This window comes from Pseudorasbora parva, chromosome 11 (assembly GCF_024679245.1).
Source record: "Pseudorasbora parva isolate DD20220531a chromosome 11, ASM2467924v1, whole genome shotgun sequence".
In the NCBI taxonomy this organism is placed as follows: Eukaryota; Metazoa; Chordata; class Actinopteri; order Cypriniformes; family Gobionidae; genus Pseudorasbora; species Pseudorasbora parva.
In genome coordinates, this window is record NC_090182.1 from 40,551,047 (window position 1) to 40,567,984 (window position 16,938).

General features: G+C 39.3%; 1 protein-coding gene across 2 annotated transcripts in view; it reads left to right on the forward strand.

The window, feature by feature from the left end:
• The window catches only part of gabrb2a (gamma-aminobutyric acid type A receptor subunit beta2a), a 93,600-nt gene that overhangs the window by 33,961 nt on the left and 42,701 nt on the right, over positions 1-16,938 (forward strand). The window lies entirely within an intron of this gene.

Sequence of the window (16,938 nt, forward strand, 5' to 3'; positions counted from 1 at the left end):
GGCCGCATGTGTGTGTGCGAGCATGTGTTGAGGAGGCAGTAATGGAGCGTTCTCTCTTGTGACATTTGAAATTTAGGGAGAATCTGTGCTCTGTTGCGGTTTGACATAAAAGAGTGTTGGAAGATGGGGTGTTTGGGTTTGTAAATGCGTTTGTGAGTGTGTGTGTTTGTGGTGTGTTGTCTGTGGAAGTGCCCTGCTCCACTAAGCCTGCCAAAGCATGTTCCTCAATTACCAGGAGAAGAAGAAAATAACTGCGCTCCTCTATAACTGTCTGTGAGAGCCCAGTCGGAAAATGTAGCACAGGCAGGTAGATCTGATTATCTTGCTCCTAAAAGACTTCAACCAATAACGTGGACACCGACCAGGAGGTGAAATACACCGGCTTAAATACAATTTCCAAGTCATAATGCAACAACTGAATCCTTTTGCAGCCTAGCAGTTTGCGTTGTCCTTGTTTTAATCGACTAGTTTTTAAAAAAATTCTATCGTTTATGCCTTAGACATTTTCATATTAATTTTGTTTCATATTAAAATGTTTATTGTTTGGAGCCTGTAAAGACAGAGATGCATAGTACAGTATTGATTTTGTCTAGAGCTACAGATGCCTATTATAGCCAAGAATCACCTTAGAAGGCCTTTAACTAGAAGGTTTAGCCTGGCTCTGCCCTCCTACGTACCTTCAGTACTTCGTCAGGGACTGCGGTTTTCTCCGAACATATTTTTACCGGTCAAATCAGCGGACAGAGGGAGTGGCTGAGAACGATGACGTTGATGTCGTGCACTAGTTTGAGTTGTAGTTCAGTAATGGCGGCGGACAAAGATGTGAACGAAACCATTCATTCCGTTGTGGCACTGCTGCCAAATATCCAGAAGCCGGAGCAATAACAATCTTTGCTGAGGTTTATTGGTGGCCTTGATGTTGTGGCCCTCCTCCCCTACAGGGTGAAAAGTTTGATTTTCCAGCTCGCTCCGTTAGTGTTGAAGGAGTTGGCTGAAGCCCTATTCGGACGGTAATTGTTTTTCCTGGGGTCGGAAGGTATTGCCATCATTTAAGTAACAGGGGCATTTATTTTATTGCCGTCCGTTTCCCACCACCCACGTAAAAATCCCCAGCCCAATTATCTACTGCTTTTGACAAACACCAAGGTCATGTGGTGATGTAATAGCTGTCCGAATCCACATCTCTGAGTTTTCAAAAATGCATCACTTCAAAATTTACGGTTTATTATCCTTTTTGACCACTGCAGAGCACCGTACGGTTGCGCTTTGCTATTATTTGGATGCATTTCTAGACTTGTATTTATTTAAAATGCTAGCTAATATTTACCAGAGCAATATATTTAAAGGGTTAGTCAACCAAAAAATGAAAATTCTGTCATCATTTACTCTCCCTCAAGTTGTTCCAAACCTGCAAGAATTTCTTTCTTCTGCTGAACACAAAGGAAGATATTGGGAAGAATGTTTGTATATAAGCAGATTTTGAGCCCCATTGACTACCATAGTAGGGGAAAAAATACCATGGTAGTCAATGGGGCTCAAAATCTGCTTATATACAAACATTCTTCCCAATATCTTCCTTTGTGTTCAGCAGAAGAAAGAAATTCTTGCAGGTTTGGAACAACTTGAGGGAGAGTAAATGATAGAATTTTCATTTTTGGGTGAACTAACCCTTTAATCACCGCCCAAACAAGTTAAAATAAAAGCACATAAACATTTGAATTGGTCCGTTATTTATAGCAGCATTTATTATTATACCAAGCATGACATTTTATTTACAGCATACAATCGTTACGGACCACGTGAGCGGCACGTTCCTGATCACACAACTCTCCCCTCCTATGTGAATAAATCAATCCGAATGCATAAGTTTTAGGTTTTATCACTGATGCCTGCACATTTATTTTGAGGATTTCTATGTGTGAAACAGGCAAAGGGCGCATGACACGTCACGAACAAACGTTAGCGATTGGCAGATCCAGAGTGGCTCTGGACAGATCCAATAGTTTTAAACTTCTACAGAGAACTTGTCAATGTAGAGTGGCCAGACTCTCTGTACAAATGAAATGTACAAGGGTCTGGTAAAACCAGGCTATTAAAAGTTAGGCTATGCGTTTCATTTAATTTTAATTTAGTTTTGTTTGTTTTGGATGTCTATTTTTCTTGCACCTGCATGCCTCAAAGAAAGCTCGAAGTATCGTTCGAGTCATCCATTAGTTCTCTCTCAAAAACATGCAGTGCCTTTATTTGTAAACTCCTAGTATATCTTTTAACTCTTTCCCTGCCAGCATTTTTTATTTTTTATTTGTATCAGCATTTTTTATTTTATTTTATACCACCAGCTGTTTTGATCATTTTCACAAAAAGGTCATGTCACCTAGAATATTCATGCATAGGTTTATGCATTCTTTTTTTTACTTGAATATGAGATAAGTTTCATTAAAAAAACATTTTGAGCAAAAATCATGTTTTTGTCAAAGGCTACATCAGGGGGGTATTCCAGAAAGCAGGTTATGTGACACACCCGGTTATGTTTAAGAGTAAGTTAGCGGATAACCTCAACTTTCGGTTCCAAAAATGGAGGTAACTTTCAGGGTATGTAAGTAACCATAGCAACTCACTCTCTGAACATATCCTGCTCCGGAGCAGCTCATGATCCAGGGTAAGTTTGCTTAAGAAGTATTTAGAGTTAAATGAATCTAACTAAATGTTTTATATAGTTACAGTTATATAATATACACTATTATATATTAATACTAAAGCCCCATTATAACAAGGTAATGTTTAAATGTTAATTAAATTCAAATATATTTATAATTTATTTTAGTCATCTCACACATGGATTTGCATTCAGCAATCGTCAAACAAACAATATAATCCTTATTCTGAGGGAATAAAGATTCCTTATTTTACAAAGAGATTGAAAAAATCTTACCAAAAAACACCAAATAGGTGGGAATGTGCACAAAGTTATGAAAAAGAAGAAGAAGAGGAAGTAGAATGGCGCACTTCTTCTTAACGTATGTTTCCATGGTGACTCATCGATTTGTCGCTCTGTTTTGAATGTATTGTGGGTTATCTGGGATCATACTCTGAGTTGTCTGAACTTACTCATGGATGCATTTTTGGAACCAGCATACCTTGAGTAAGAAAGGTTTTGGTTAATACACCAAGAGTTCAGGGTATATGTGACGGTAGGTTAACCTTGCTTTCTGGAATACCCCCCCGGAGCAGATTCAGAACGATTATCAAAACATTGATAAAGTAAACTGAGTCCATAAACACCCCTAATGCTTGCCTAGTCCTATAGGATGACATTTCATTCAATAACATTAGACAGTTTTTATTTATATGCTGTTTAATGTTGATGATTGCATTATTTTACATATGCGTATGATTACATATGATATCACTTGGATCTGCAACTTTCGATTCAGTACTCTTTCAGAAGATGTGTAATAACGTCCCCTACAGTTTACCGTTTGGCGGGAAAGCTTTCTTGTTACAAATAACAAAAAAAATCTGTGTTTGGGAGGAAGTTATTTTCACAAATAATGGAAAATTTGGGTGTTTTGCAGGGAAGCGTTTTCTTACAAATAACGGAAAATTCTGTGTAAAAACTGAAAGTATCTGTTCAATATAATGCAAGTGAGCCTATAGAGTGTCACGGCACAAATGCAGCAGGAGTCAGATTACGATCACTAGAGCTGAGGTAATCGTCCATGGCATATATTCATAGCCTTTGGAAGCTTAAAGGGTTACTTCAGCGATTAGCATATGGCTTTGTATCAGTAGAAACCCTGGAGTATATTCAAATGATTGTGCTTTCCCTTCTCATATCCCCCTGAGGCAAGAGATTTATGCAATTTATTTCTGGAAAAATTCCTCCTATGACGCAAATTGACGAATGTTTGGCCAAAGACTAAAGACTACAGCCAGCAGAGGGAGCCATTTCCGCATGTTTTGAACCCGCGCATGGGGGATGGAGATCACACTCAGAGCTCAGCTCGCAGCTGCAAGCACTCATTTAAACGGAGCTATGGTGAGCAATGTAAGTCTTTTAACTTCTCAAATTAATTTCTATGAAAGTTAAGGTTGCAAAGGCATGAACTGAAACTCGCAAGAATGAACTTGCGTTGTGAATGTATGCCGCGAGTGTAGTCGCGATTACCTCAGCTCTCATCATGAGAGCTCATTCAGCTCATTTATCTGACTCCTGCAGTTAGTGCTGTGATACTTGTGCGGTGACTCACTCATATATTTAACAGACACGTTCAGTTTTTAATTGTAGTGTCTTTTCCAACTCAGTCACAGTAATCCAGTAGCGGTGGCTTTGGGAATGGCCTCACAGGGCAGCGAAGCATTCTGGGAATTGTAGTTTTTCATCCCCATGAGACAAAAATAAATTTTCTGTCTTTTCTCAGTCTAGAAGGCACCAAATTCAAAAATAATTTCATATTTCTACTACATTGATGACCCAGTTCAAATACAGATTCATATTCCCAGCGTTGAAGTACCCCTTTAACTTTCATAGGAATTAATTTGAGAAGTTGAAACACTCACTTTGCCCCACACAGCTCTGTTTATATAAATGCCCACGGCTGCTCGAGCCGAGCGCTGTGAGTGAGATCCCACTCCCCATTGATGGGTTGAAAACGTGGAAATAGCTCCTCTACTGGCTGTAGTCTTTAGCCTCTGGCCAAAAAATAATCAGATGACACAAAATGACGATATTTGCGTCATCTAAGTATTTTTTGCAGAAATAAAATACATATCAATATGATAATTCAAATATATTCCCAGGTTTCTTCTGATACAAAGCCATATGCTAAATCGATGAAGTAACCCTTTAAAATTCATTCATTAAAATGTAAACAAAATGACTTCTGAATTAAACTAACTTTCCCGGTACAATTTTAGCAGTTATTGCCTCATTGTGTTGCGGTGTCTCATTCACAGCATTTTGGAGCACAACATAACTCACAAACGTTATGAGGTGTTCAGCAAGGCTATGTACTAGGCCCAATTAAGAAGTGTTACAGTGTCATTTCTGTCTAAATGCAGTCGACTAATTTAAGACATAATGTACTTAAGCAAATCTAAATTACTACACATGGTGTCTGAGAGAGAAGAGGTGTTCTGTTTACCATCTCATTTCCAGTGGATGAGCCACACAATAAAATGGAGACATGATCATTAATTCTCGTTTACAAGAAAGGTTGCCTATTATATGGAGGTGAAGTGCATAGGCTGGTGTTATTTTTTTACAGAGACTTGAAGATGGCTAAGGGTAGAATAGGGCAGCTTCTATTTATAGATGGCAATAATTTATTTTGTGTATAATCACACATTCCTGTGCTGTCTTTCTGTGTAAAGGTGGGTAAATTTCAGGGCAGCAGCAAAATTCTGAAGGGACAGGCATAATTGCAGAAAAATTGCTGAACTGTTTGCAGAATTCAATACCACGTCCTTCTCTTGCACTTTATGCCTGATTCTGTCAATAGTGGCTTAGCAGCATCACCAATAAAATATATATTAAATATATTATATAATATATAAAAGTAAATAATCTGATGTGACACTTCCCTACTTTGCTTTTCCCTATGAGAGTATGATATTTTTTTTTTTGTGCAAAACTTTTGTAAAGTTATGTTTAAAAAATATCTTCAGTGGTTAAATTCAATATGAGTTCTATGGGCACATTTAATTTTCATTTGGTTGCAATGGGCACATTATGCTTTTATCCAAGTCGGCTTGTACTGCCTTCAAGGTATACGTTTTATCCCTTCATGCATTCCCTTGGAATTGAACACATGACCATGGTGTTACTAACACTGTGGTTTACAGGAATATTTGAATAATGTTTACAGGAAGTCACATTCCTAGTTAGTATGCTATTATGTTTTATATTTTTATAAATGCAGTAGTTTCTGTTTTAATTTTTTTGGATTCTGTTTTTTTCCTTTAAATTTTTAGTGTGTGGAAATTTTACTAATCTAGTTAATTGAAATCATGAAACTTATACAATTTAACAATATTTTATTAAAAGTTAATAAAGGGCCCTATGCAATGTTTTTTTTGTGAAAAAAAAAACGTTTTAAATGTTATATTTCATTTTAATGGTTTAATCAAATTATATGATTAAACTAAAAATTATATGAAATGTTTTTCTTTTCAGAAATTCTGTGTTGTGTATTTCAATTTTTCTGGCAACCAAACGAAAGCATAAAATATTAAATGAATTGATCTTTTAATCATATGAAATTAAAAAAAAAAAATGTCAAGCAAAGAGCTGTACAATAGAACTTTACTGTTAAAATAAAATAAAATAAATTACTCCTAAAAATGAAGGGGTTACACTTTATTTGAAGGTGACATTTTTACAGTGTAATTATATAATTAAGTACTGAATAATACTATGGTAAGTACATGTAACATGTAACAAGGACACCTGTCCCTAACTCTACCCTTAAAGGGTTAGTTCACCCAAAAATGAAAATTATTTCATTAATTACTCACCCTCATGTCGTTGGACACCTGTAACACCTTTGTTCATCTTCAGAACACAAATGAAGATATTTTTGTTGAAAGCTGATGGCAGAGAAAGGCTTCATAAAGGCCTCCATTGGGATTCAGTACATTTCAACTGACCCACTCACAAGACCCATAAAGGCACTAAAGACTTCGTTACAAAGTCCATCTCACTACAGTGGCTGTACAATAATTTTACAATGCGACGAAAATAGTTATTGTGTGCACAAAAATCCAAATAACTATATAATCCACCAAATTATTGACGTGAACTCGACGCATGCGCGAGAATATGACGCAGCTCCGCCGTTCGAATCATAGCGAATACATGACCCGGAAGAGGAGGAGCGCCGCTATCGCGTGAGTTCCAGGTGAGTTCACGTCCGAGACCTACATGGAAGACAATATCTTGGCAGGTAAAGTCATTATTTTGATTTTTTTGCGCACAAAAATTGTTCTCGCCGCTTGGTACAATTATTGTACAGCCACTGTAGTGAGATGGACTTTGTAACGAAGTCTTTAATGCCTTTTATGGGTCTTGTGAGTGGGTCAGTGGAAATGTACTGAATGCCAATGGAGGCCTTTATGAAGCCTTTCTCAGCCATCAGCTTTCAACAAAAATATCTTCATTTGTGTTCTGAAGATGAACGAAGGTGTTACGGGTGTCCAACGACATGAGGGTGAGTAATTAATGAAATAATTTTCATTTTTGGGTGAACTAACCCTTTAAACTGACCCATACCAAGACACTTGTCCCTAACTTTACCCTTAAACTTAACCACACCACATCACCACACCTGACCCTAACTTTACCCTTAAACTGACCCACACCACCACACCTGACCCTAACTTTACCCTTAAACTGACCCACACCTCCACACCTGACCCTAACTTTACCCTTAAACTTACCCATACCACCACACCTGACCCTAACTTTACCCTTAAACTTACCCACACCACCACACCTGTCCCTAACTTTACCCTTAAACTTACCCACACCACCACACCTGTACCTAACTTTACTCTTAAACTTACCCACACCACCACACCTGACCCTAACTTTACCCTTAAACTTACCCACACCACCACACCCTGACCCTAACTCTACCCTTAAACTGACCCACACCACCACACCAGACCCTAACTTTACCCTTAAACTTACCGACACCACCACACCTGGCACTAACTTTACCCTTAAACTTACCCACTCCACCACACCTGACCCTAACTTTACCCTTAAACTGACCCACACCACCACACCTGACCCTGACCCACACCAACACACCTGACCCTAACTCTACCCTTAAACTGACCCACACCACCACACCTGACCCTAACTTTACCCTTAAACTTACCGACACCACCACACCTGACACTAACTTTACCCTTAAACTTACCCACTCCACCACACCTGACCCTAACTTTACCCTTAAACTGACCCACACCACCACACCTGACCCTGACCCACACCAACACACCTGACCCTAACTTTACCCTTAAAGGGGGGGGTGAAACACTCAGTTTCAGTCAATCTCAGGTCAATCTTGAGTACCTATAGAGTAGTATTGCATCCTTCATATCTCCGAAAAGTCTTTAGTTTTATCATATTTATAAAAGAAATATAGGCTGTACCGAGTCTTTCCGGAAAAAACCGAGCGCCTGGAGGCGTATCGTGTGGGCGGAGCTAAAGAATGACCAGCGCGCAAAGCGGTGACGTCCTCAAGCGTGGAGAAACCCATCTATCTCAGCTAATACAGATAATGATCCACAATCAAATCTGAGGGAGAAATAAATTGAACAGGAGAAACGGCAACAGCAGGACGTCCGTCTCTGTGGTATGTAAGTTACTGTATTTAATGGCCTCTCCACATTTCTGTGTGTTTACTCGCAGAGTATGAGGACATGATTCGGTTTATGGACTATTGTATGCGACTAGACCTTAGAAGTAGCAAGCAAAACGGTTTTGCACGTCAGAATACTGTAACGTTATACAGAGAACAACAATGGAGTAACCGTTAGCGCATTTGAATGACGAAGCACGCGATCGTGTCGTTTACTGATGTTTACTCATGCGACGGTAGCCAATAGCAGAGACATTTGAAGCAGTTTAAGTTAACTCACCGTCGAAGCTTTATCGCTGGGACCGCTCCGTCAGAAACACACTTCTTTGGTATGATTTGGTAAAGTCCTGTGACAGCAGTGGCGTGTAAATCCATTTTGAGACGCAACTGAAACGATGTTGTCAAGCTTCCCGTCATTTCTGCGTTCAAATCGGTTCAAATGCAGCGCTGCCTTCCCGGAATGCTGTGCTGAAGAGTTGAAGTCGCTCGACGTCACCCATAGGAATAAAGTGGAGCGCGGCGCCGTTCACGGACGACTGGATCTGCAGCTGAGAGACTGTTTACAGCGTGCTCTAGTCACGCGCGCGCGCACCCTACCGGGAGAAGAGCCCGTACGGCCCATACAAGGACCTTCCGCTCTTATTAACGTCAAATAGACCCATACTCGAAAAAAACTCGCCGAAACTTGTGAAAAACCTGAAGGAGTATTTTTGACACAGAAATACTCCATCAAACGTCCAACATTAGTTTTTGAAACTTTGTCTATGTTTAGGATGGGAATCCAAGTCTTTAACAGTGTAAAAAGCTCAGTATGCATGAAACAGCATTTCACCCCCCCTTTAAACTTACCCACACCACCACACCTGACCCTAACTTTACCCTTAAACTTACCCACACCACCACACCTGACCCTAACTTTACCCTTAAACTGACCCACACCACCACACCTGATCCCTAACTTTACCCTTAAACTTACCCACACCACCACACCTGACCCTAACTTTACCCTTAAACTTACCCATACCACCACACCTGACCCTAACTTTACCCTTAAACTTACCCACACCACCACACCTGACCCTAACTTTACCCTTAAACTTACCCATACCACCACACCTGACTCTAACTTTACCCTTAAACTTACCCACACCACTACACCTGACCCTAACTTTAACCTTAAACTTACCCACACAACCACACCTGACCCTAACTTTACCCTTAAACTTACCCACACCACCACACCTGTCCCTAACTTTACCCTTAAACTTACCCACACCACCACACCTGACCCTAACTTTACCCTTAAGCTGACCCACACCAACACACCTGATCCCTAACTTTACCCTTAAACTGACCCACACCACCCCACCTGACCCTAACTTTACCCTTAAACTGACCCACACCACCACACCTGTCCCTAACTTTACCCTTAAACTTACCCACACCACTACACCTGTCCCTAACTTTACCCTTAAACTTACCGATACCACCACACCTGTCCCACTTACCTATACCACCACACCTGTCCCTGATTTTACCCTTAAACTTACCCACACCAACACACCTGACCCTAACTTTGCCCTTAAACTTACCCACACCTCCACACCTGACCCTAACTTTACCCTTAAACTTACCCACACCTCCACACCTGACCCTAACTTTACCCTTAAACTGAACCACACCACCACACCTGACCCTAACTTTACCCTTAAACTTACCCAAACCACCACACCTGACCCTAACTTTACCCTTAAACTTACCCAAACCACCTCACCTGACCCTAACTTTACCCTTAAACTTACCCACACCACCACACCTGTCTCTAGCTCTACCCTTAAACTGACCCACACCACCACACCTGTCCCTGATTTTACCCTTAAACTTACCCACACCACCACACCTGTCCCTGATTTTACCCTTAAACTGACCCACACCACCACACCTGTCCCTAACTTTACCCTTAAACTTACCCACACCACCACACCTGTCCCTGATTTTACCCTTAAACTTACCCACACCACCACACCTGTCCCTGATTTTACCCTTAAACTTACCCACACCATCACACCTGTCCCTGATTTTACCCTTAAACTCACCCACACCACCACACCTGTCCCTGATTTTACCCTTAAACTTACCCACACCACCACACCTGATCCTAACTTAACCCTTAAACTTACCCATACTACACCCTATCTCTAACTTTACCTTTAAACTTACCCACACCACCGCACCTGTCCCTAACCTTACCCGTATCCCACCTCAATATCAGCAAAAGTGTTTTGCATTTCAATATGAAAACTATAAATATGCTGTTACTTATTTTGTATGAAAGTGGAGCCCATCATTGAGTATCAGACATCGCCACCTTGTAGAATAAAGGTGAATTGCACTTATTCAGTCATCAAAGATTAAAGGGTTGTGTAGAAAAAAATAAACGTACACTCTTGCACACCTCGGGCCGTTAGCGACCCGATTCACTTTTGCACAAAAAATGAACGGAAAAACAGGCATTCTTTTATAATTTTTTTATTTTGTCTTATATTTTTTATAATGAATTGATTGAGCAATACTAAGAAGGTTGATGTCTAACTTTAAAACATTTATGAGAGGGAGGGTTGTGAATGACATCCCGGGTCGCTACAGACCCGAGCTATGCATTTAAGGGTTAATATTCACATACACTGTATTGCGATTTGATTTAAGTGTGCTGAGCTACTTTTGATTTATTCTTCCAAGATTTGACAAATTCCTTGAAATTCCATGTTATATTTTGTTTTCATGACTGGATTGATTCTGTGGATTCTGTGATTCTGTTCATGTTTTCTGCTTCGTGGAAATCATAGGGCCCTAGTATGTGTGCACATTAATGTCTTGTGTCTTTTAGTCTCAAATTTGCTAAAATTTTGCTCTGCCTGTGAAATTACTTTCCATGTCCATTGATTGTCTTGTTTTTCAGCCCATCCCTTTCAAACCAATTTTCATATAGATTATTGGCCATTTTTCACCATCCAAGCAATCACTACACTTTTTAAAAATCACATTCTAGTAAATCCTTGGTGCGTTTTGGGACTAAGATGTTCACTGCAATGTTTTCAGCGCATCCTCTCGCAACCATCATAGAGTAGTTTAGTCAGAACCCCTGCGTTGTGTATTGCAGCACAGGCCTTAGTAAACAAGGTCGTTTGGAATAAAGGTACACATGATGCCTTGGGGTCTGTACCCAACCCTTAAATGAACCTGTGTGGTGCACAGGGAAACCGTAGTGCTGCAGCCCGGCCATGTTAGATGGATGGATGAATAAAGTCTAGTGTGTAAAGAATGTATGCGGAGGAGAAGACTACAGTGTTGGTGGGTTTCAGTGCAGGGAAATAGCAAGCTAATGGCACTAGAGAGTAAACAGCTCTGACTTTTATTCCTCAGACCCTTTTCAAGCTGATACAAGCTGCCAGAGGCGTTAAGCGGCCCTAAACCTGTGAGAGTCAAGGCTAGCTTCCTTCTGCTCTTAATATATTGAGCCAAGCCCTCTTCACGCGGATACAAATCAACCAATAAGCAGCAGGTCTCTGTGAGAGGGAGAGCAGCAGGGGGCGTCACTAGGCCCAATTTAGGAGGGCTTAATCCCCCTACATTTTCACCCAGCCCCCCTAAAATTTGAAATTAGCTCCGTAATTCTTAATCGCCTCATTCCCCTTTAAAACTCATATTGAACCAACATTGGCTCATCCCTGTATTCAATCTGTAATGGCATCAAAAGCAAAGGACAATGTGTGTGCATTTATTGACAGATTGTTACAGCATCTATGTAGTTAATTGTCATAAATAGATATTACATTATGTGGGAGGAATTCAAGACAGTTTCCCACCCACTGTAAAATCTTGGCGTAGTTATTTATTTAATGAAATTCATGAGACTTTATGGCCTTTCCTAATCTTGCTATACTTCATACTTCAGTGCAATAACATTTCTAAAATATGTTATAATATTAAATTATATAAAGCTATAAAATGGAATGAAAATGACAAATGAGTTAATGAGTGCTCCTCAGTAGTCATCTACTGGTTATAGTGGTAATTTCATGTTAAAAATATGTTTGTTTTCCACCAGGGGACAGAATTCCTCCACTAAACCATGGCACATTTGTAATGTTATCTCCATGAATGAAAATTCAAAATGTAGATCTTTTTAAAGTTAATTATACTGCACAAACATAGAGTTTAAAAACAATAGTGTTTAACCCTTAAAGACCGAGACAGCCGCCCGTGGCTAAAAATAACTATCGTATTAAATGTTTAATAACTTTTAAACTGCTAATCCAATCTGTATGCTGTAAACTGCACCATAAAGAGGATAATCTCTAGCCTGACAAGCCAGAGCCACATCAAGATGTTTGGTCTGGAAACTCACCATAGACAGGGCTCAATCTGAGGGGCGGGAAAAACGGTTGTCTTTCAAACTCCCTCTGCACGCGCTAGGATAGCGCTACAACCAACCAGAGCAACGAAGGTGAAACGGAGCTCGTTGATAAACATTCGCCGTATCTGGTCGGCAAAACTCCGAACACATCTTCCCTTTTTAAGAATGACTTCAGTGCCATTCTTTGTTCTTTTCTCAGAGAAAAGCTTAACTCCAAGTCTTCCAGAGTCACGGCCAAAGCTGATTCGAAAGACTGCCGTTCGCCAGTTTTTGTGTTTACTAGAAGCAGGCAAACGCAATTCGGCCGTTGTCATTATGGCCCCGCCCACCAACTCTATACACGATGTGATGATGTGATTGGCCCGGGAAGAGTTTGGGGATTACAGATCAGAAGGGTATTGAGAGAGGCTAGACGACACTCACGGGCAGATTAGATTTGCTGCTGCTAGGGTGTGTCTAGATTTCTAGGCTAGGTAATCTCTGCTTTTCATAGGTATTCATCATCATTGATCATTCAGAGGCTCCGTAGTCAGCGTGGATACGCCATATACAAAATATACAGCATTGATTTGTCAAGGAAACGCACGTGGGTTGGTCCCCAAAGCCAAACAGAAATGTTTTTTTTTAATCATTAGTCCCACCCCCCGTGCCCAGATTCATTGAAACTGTAATTAACTCAACCAATAAACACAGTGTTTGGTCTTTTGAACCACCAATCACATGAAAAATTGGGTTTGAATTTGCGTGCATGAAAACAAAGAGAAATAAACGCATGCAGAGCGTTCTCTTATATAGCACAGCTGTCACATGTATGCCTGTCTTGTCTGTTTTGGTTGAGCTTGTGTTTCTCTCCAGTTCGGTTAATTAGTCATGTCAGTCACCTGTGCCTTGTCCTTCACCTGCACTTCGTTATCCTCATTTGCCCTGTGTATTTACACCCTCAGTTTGCCCTCAGTGTTTGTTGGTTCTCGTTTGTATGTGCAGGTCCTTCTCAAAAAATTTGCATATTGTGATAAAGTTCATTATTTTCCATAATGTAATGATAAAAAATTTAACTTTCATATATTTTAGAATCATTGCACAGCAACTGAAATATTTCAGGTCTTTTATTGTTTTAATACTGATGATTTTGGCATACAGCTCATGAAAACCCAAAATTCCTATCTCAAAAAATTAGCATATCATGAAAAGGTTCTCTAAACGAGCTATTAACCTAATCATCTGAATCAACTAATTAACTCTAAACACCTGCAAAAGATTCCTGAGGCTTTTAAAAACTCCCATCCTGGTTCATTACTCAAAACCGCAATCATGAGAGAGACTGCTGACCTGACTGCTGTCCAGAAGGCCATCATTGACACCCTCAAGCGAGAGGGTAAGACACAGAAAGAAATGTCTGAACGAATAGGCTGTTCCCAGAGTGCTGTATCAAGGCACCTCAGTGGGAAGTCTGTGGGAAGGAAAAAGTGTGGCAAAAAAAACGCTGCACAACGAGAAGAGGTGACCGGACACTGAGGAAGATTGTGGAGAAGGACCGATTCCAGACCTTGGGGGACCTGCGGAAGCAGTGGACTGAGTCTGGAGTAGAAACATCCAGAGCCACCGTGCACAGGCGTGTGCAGGAAATGGGCTACAGGTGCCGCATTCCCCAGGTCAAGACACTTTGGGCTACAGAGAAGCAGCACTGGACTGTTGCTCAGTGGTCCAAAGTACTTTTTTTCAGATGAAAGCAAATTTTGCATGTCATTCGGAAATCAAGGTGCCAGAGTCTGGAGGAAGACTGGGGAGAAGGAAATGCCAAAATGCCTGAAGTCCAGTGTCAAGTACCCACAGTCAGTGATGGTCTGGGGTGCCATGTCAGCTGCTGGTGTTGGTCCACTGTGTTTTATCAAGAGCAGGGCCAATGCAGCTAGCTATCAGGAGATTTTGGAGCACTTCATGCTTTCATCTGCTGAAAAGCTTTATGGAGATAAAGATTTCGTTTTTCAGCACGACCTGGCACCTGCTCACAGTGCCAAAACCACTGGTAAATGCTTTACTGACCATGGTATTACTGTGCTCAATTGGCCTGCCAACTCTCCTGACCTGAACCCCATAGAGAATCTGTGGGATATTGTGAAGAGAAAGTTGAGAGACGCAAGACCCAACACTCTGGATGAGCTTAAGGCCACTATCGAAGCATCCTGGGCCTCCATAACACCTCAGCAGTGCCACAGGATGATCGCCTCCATGCCACGCCGCATTGAAGCAGTCATTTCTGCAAAAGGATTCCCGACCAAGTATTGAGTGCATAACTGAACATAATTATTTGAAGGTTGACTTTTTTGTATTAAAAAACTTTTCTTTTATTGGTCGAACCTTTTCATGATATGCAAATTTTTTGAGACAGGAATTTTGGGTTTTCATGATCTGTATGCCAAAATCATCAGTATTAAAACAATAAAAGACCTGAAATATTTCAGTTGGTGTGCAATGAATCTAAAATATATGAAAGTTTAATTTTATCATTACATTATGGAAAATAATGATCACAATAAAATACAATAAAACTTTATCACAATTTTTTTAGAAGGACCTGTAGATGTGTACAGTGTGTTCCTGAGTTTGCTGATTAAATACTTGTTTCCTGTTCTCCTTCGTCTCCGTGTGCTTATCTACTACACACATCTGTAACAACAGCACACAGAAGTCAGTATATTTCTTTATTTATATGTAGTTTGTGTTTTACACAATTTCCACTCAATATTTCACTCATATTTTCCTCAATTTGTGTTTGAGAAGATTATTTGCGGAGAGGTTGAAATATCCATTTATGAAAATGGTGTAACCACGTGTAAAGGTAGCCTCAGTATATTTTGTTGCAGTTTATTGGTCACTCACAACTTGTTGCATTGTTTGCATTTGTTTTTAATTTTCAAATTATATTATATTTCTCTGAAGAAAAATGTTTGTTTTTGTTATATAATGTGTTATTATATAAAAATCGTCCTATTTACTTTACTCTTTGAACTTTTGTCAGCAAATAAAATACACCAGTTTTCACTCAAAAAATCTAGAAATGCCTAGAATAATGTTATAATAAATGGCTATAACTTGCTGAGGGATTGTTATATGGAGACAAAATTCCATCTGGAAGTCTAAAACAATCAAGTCTAACTCTCTAAAGAAAAAAAAAAATCCAAACTTCATGTAGTTTTGTTTGAGTTCGCAGTAAAAATACCACTTTTTTGCTGGCGTTTTTCTTGACATTTTATTAATTTAATTAATTCAGAATAAAAAAAATTAAAATTGGGACATCAAATGAGCTAGATGGAAACTTTAGGTTCTCCTGTTTAAAATGATGGCACTTGATGCTAACTGCTAGAATGGGTGATAAAAACAAAGAAAAGTAGAGGCACGCCAGGTGCCCCAAAAATGTTCTAGGTCTTTAAGGGTTAAAACATCAGGTGTTAAACCAATATTTAAAATGAGTTTTTTACCCACATATTGCCAATCAAGACCATGTAGACAGTTACAGTAATATACAGTGTTTCTATTTTCTTAATGCATATTAGCTGGTTAATTAAAATTAATTAAAAATTCAGGGAATTACTTTTTTCATACCTTCATATTGAAATTTCTAGAATTGCCCCTGGAGAGCAGATAAATAGAGAGATGAGAGAGTTGATTTAGCAAGCTATCTCACAGACTACTAAACTATATCTGTGGTCTTCAAGTAAAATAAACATCTACTGTATATTTGGAAAAAGTAACTATGCAAGAATTAGACTATAGATAATGAGATAGATTAATATATCAATCAATGATTGTTTCAAAGCAGCTTCACAGTGTCAAACGAGACCATATTGCAACAAAATTTGATTTGGCTATACAGTTGTTCTGGAGAAAACAGTTATGTTATATTAGCTTATTTTAATTGATCATATACACTGTAATATTTTTTGTTGGTTTAACTTAAAAAAGTAAGTAACCTGGTTGCCTTAAAAATTTGAGTTTATTGAAGTAAAAAATTTGAGTTGATATAATGAAGGAAATTGGTTAAATAAATAGAAACTCAAAATATTATTGTATCTGAACCACATAAAAAAAGATAAATCATGAAAATAGCACAATTTGGCATGTTTCACTGCTTCATCACAAATAAAATTACCC